Source organism: Hordeum vulgare, chromosome 5H (assembly GCF_904849725.1).
Source record: "Hordeum vulgare subsp. vulgare chromosome 5H, MorexV3_pseudomolecules_assembly, whole genome shotgun sequence".
Taxonomy (NCBI): Eukaryota; Viridiplantae; Streptophyta; class Magnoliopsida; order Poales; family Poaceae; genus Hordeum; species Hordeum vulgare.
In genome coordinates, this window is record NC_058522.1 from 489,900,430 (window position 1) to 489,904,485 (window position 4,056).

Consider the following 4,056-nt stretch of genomic DNA (forward strand, 5'->3'; position numbering starts at 1 on the left):
CAGATTCGTGCGTTCTTTACAAATCTTTATGTCATCTTATAGATGCTGCTACTACGTGCTATTCGGAAATGCTCCAAATATCTACTCTACTATACGAATCCGTTTCACTACTCATAGTTATCCGGATTAGTGTCAAAGCTTGCATTGACGTAACCCTTTACGACAAACTCTTTAACCACCTCCATAATCGAGAAAAATTCCTTAGTCCATTAGTTACTAAGGATAAATTTCGACCGCTGCTAGTGATTCAATCATGGATCACTCTCTGTACCTCTCAACATACTTTGAGTCAAGGCACACTTCAGGTGCGGTACACAACATGGCATACTTTAGATTCTACGGCTAAGGCATAGAAGACGACCTTCGTCTATTCTCTTTATTCTGCCGTGGTCGGGTTTTGAGTCTTACTCAAATTCATACCTCACAACGCAACCAAGAACTCCTTCTTTGCTGGTCTATTTTGAACTCTTTCAAAAACTTGTCAAGGCATGCATCTTGTTGAAACTTCTATTAAGCGCTTTCGATCTATCTCCATAGATCTTTGATGCTCAACGTTCAAGTAGCGTAATCCAGGTACTCCTTTGAAAACTTCTTTCAAACAACCTTGTATGCTTTACAGAAATTCTACATTACTTCTGATCCACAATATGTCAACCACATATACCTATCAGAAATTCTATAGTGCTCCCACTCACTTCTTTGGAAATACAAGTTTCTCATAAACCTTGTACAAACCCAAAATCTTTGATCATCTCATCAAAGTGTATATTCCAACTCCGAGATGCTTGCACCAGTCCATTGAAGGATCACTGGAGCTTGCATACTTGCTAGTATCTTTAGGATCGACAAAACCTTCTGGTTGTATCACATACAATGTTTGCTCAAGGAAACCGTCGAGAAAACAATGTTTTGACATCCTACGTGCAATATTTCATAAATAATGCATCAACAACTAACATAATTCTAATAGACTTTTAGCATCGCTACGAGTGAGAAAGTCTCATCATAGTCAACTGTTTGATCTTATCGAAAACATCTTTGCGACAAGTCGAGCGTTTCTTAATAGTGACTTATCACCATCATCGCCTGTCTTCTTTTAAAGATCCATTTTACTCAATAGTCCTATGACCATCAAGTAGTTCTACCAAAGTCTACACTTTGTTTTCGCACACGGATCCTCTCTCGGATTTCATGGCTTCCAGCCATTTGTCGGAATCTGGGCCCACCATCGCTTTCTCCATAACTCGTAGGTTCACTGTTGCTCAACAACATGACCTCCAAGACAGGGTTATCGTACTACTCTGCAGCAGTACGCGACCTTGTCGACCTACGAGGTTTGTAGTAACTTGATTCGAAGCTCAATGATCATCATCATCAGCTTCCACTTCAATTGGTGTAGGCGCCACATGAACAACTTCCTGCGCCCTGCTACACACTGGTTGAAGTGATGGTTCAATAACCTCATCAAGTTCTACTACCCTCCCACTCAATCTTTCGAGAGAAACCTTTCCTCGAGAAAGGATCCATTTCTAGAAACAAACACTTTGCTTTCGGATCTGAGATAGGAGATGTACCCAAATGTTTTGGATATCCTATGAAGATGCATTTATCCGCTTTGGGTTCGAGCTTATCAGATTGAAACTTTTTCACATAAGTGTCGAAACCCCAAACTTTCAAGAAACGACAGTTTAGATTTCTCTAAACCTCAGTCTATACTGTGTCATCTCAACGGAAATACGCGGTGCCCTATTTAAAGTGAGTGCGGTTGTCTCTAATGCATAACCCATAAACGATAGTGGTAATTCGATAAGAGACATCATAGTATGCACCATACCAAATAGTTCGTGGCTATGACGTTCAGACACATCATCACACTATGATGTTCCAGGTGGCATGAACTGCGAAACAATTTACACATTGTCTTAACTGTGTACCAAAACTCGTAACTCAGATATTCATTTCCATGATCATATCGTAGACAGTTTATCCTCTTGTTACGACGAACTTCACTCTAAAACGAAATTGAACTTTTCAACATTTTAGACTTGTGATTCATTAAGTAAATACTCCTGTATCTACTCAAATTGTCAGTGAAGTAAGAACATAATGATATCCACTGCGTGCCTCAGCACCCATTGGACTGCATACATCAAAATGTATCACTTCCAACAAGTTACTATCTTATTTCATCTCAATGAAAACAAGGCCTTGCTCATGTGGTATGATTCGCATGTCACTAGTGATTCGAAATCAGGTGAGTACAAAGATCCATCAGCATGGAGCCTCTTCATGCAATTTATACTAACATGACTCAAGCGGCAGTGCCACAAGTAAGTGGTACTATCATCATCAACTCGTATCTTTTGGCACCAATATCATGAACATGTGTAACACTACGATCGAGATTCAATAAACCATTGAAGGTGATTATTCAAGAAAATAGAGTAACCATTATTCTCTTTAAATGAATAATCGTATTGCAATAAACACGATCCAATCATGTTCATGCTTAACGCAAGCACCAAATAACAATTATTTAGGTTTAACACCAATCCCGATGGTAGAGGGAGCGTGCGACGTTTGATCATATCAATCTTGGAAACACTTCCAACACGTATCGTCACCTCGCCTTTAGCTAGTCTCTGTTTATGCCGTAGCTTTCATTTCGCGTCACTAATCACTTAGCAACCGAACCGGTATCCAATACCCTCGTGCTACTAGGAGTACTAGTAATGTACACATCAACATCATGTATATGAAATACACTTCTTTCGACTTTTGCCAGCCTTCTTATCTACCAAGTATCTTGAGTTGCTCCGCCTCAGTGATTGTTCCTCTCATTATAGAAGCACTTAGTCTCGGGTTTGGGTTTAATCTTGGGTCTCTTCATTAGTGCAGCAACTGTTTTGCCGTTTCACGAAGTATCCCTTCTAGCCCTTGCCTTTCTTGAAACTTAGTGGTTTTACAAACCATCAACTATTGATGCTCCTTCTTGATATCTACTTTCGCAGTGTCAAACATCGCGAATCGCTCAAGGGTTATTGTATGTATCCTTGATATGTTATAGTTCATCACGAAGCTCTCACAGCTTGGTGGCAGTGACTTTGGAGAACTATCACTATCTCATCTGGAAGATTAACTCCCACTTGATTCAAGCGATTGTCGTACTCAGACAATCTGAGCACATGCTCAACGATTGAGCCTTTTCTCCTGTGCTTTGTGGACAAAGAATCTTGTCGGAGGTCTCGTACCTCTTAACAAGGGCACAAGCATGAAATCACAATTTCATCTCTTTAGAACATCACTTATGTTCCGTGACATTTTATAACGTTTTCGGCGCCTTGCTTCTAAGCCATTAAGTATTTTTGTACTGAACTATCGTGTAGTCATCAGAAACGTGTATGTCGGATGTTCACAGCATCCACAGACGACGCTCGAGGTGCAGCACACCGAGTGGTGCATTAAGGACATAAGCCTTCTGTGCAGCAACGAGGACAATCCTCGGTTTTACAGACTCAGTCTGCAAAGTTTGCTACTATCAACTTTCAACTAAATTTTCTCTAGGAACATGTAAAAACAGTAGAGCTATAGCGCAAGCTACATCGTAATTCGCAAAGACCATTAGACTATGTTCATGACAATTAGTTCAATTTATCATATTTGTTAAGAACTCCCACTCAAAAAGTACATCTCTCTAGTCATTTGAGTGCTACATGATCCAAATCCACTATCTCAAGTCCGATCATCACGTGAGTCGAGAATAGTTTCAGTGGTAAGCATCTCTATGCTAATCATATCAACTATACGATTCATGCTCGACCTTTCGGTCTCATGTGTTCCGAGGCCATGTCTGCACATGCTAGGCTCGTCAAGCTTAACCCGAGTGTTCCGCGCGCGCAACTGTTTTGCACCCGTTGTATGTGAACGTTGAGTCTATCACACCCGATCATCACGTAGTGTCTCGAAACGAAGAACTGACGCAACGGTGCACAGTCGGGGAGAACACAATTTTGTCTTGAAATTTTAGTGAGAGTTCACCTCATAATGCTACCGTCG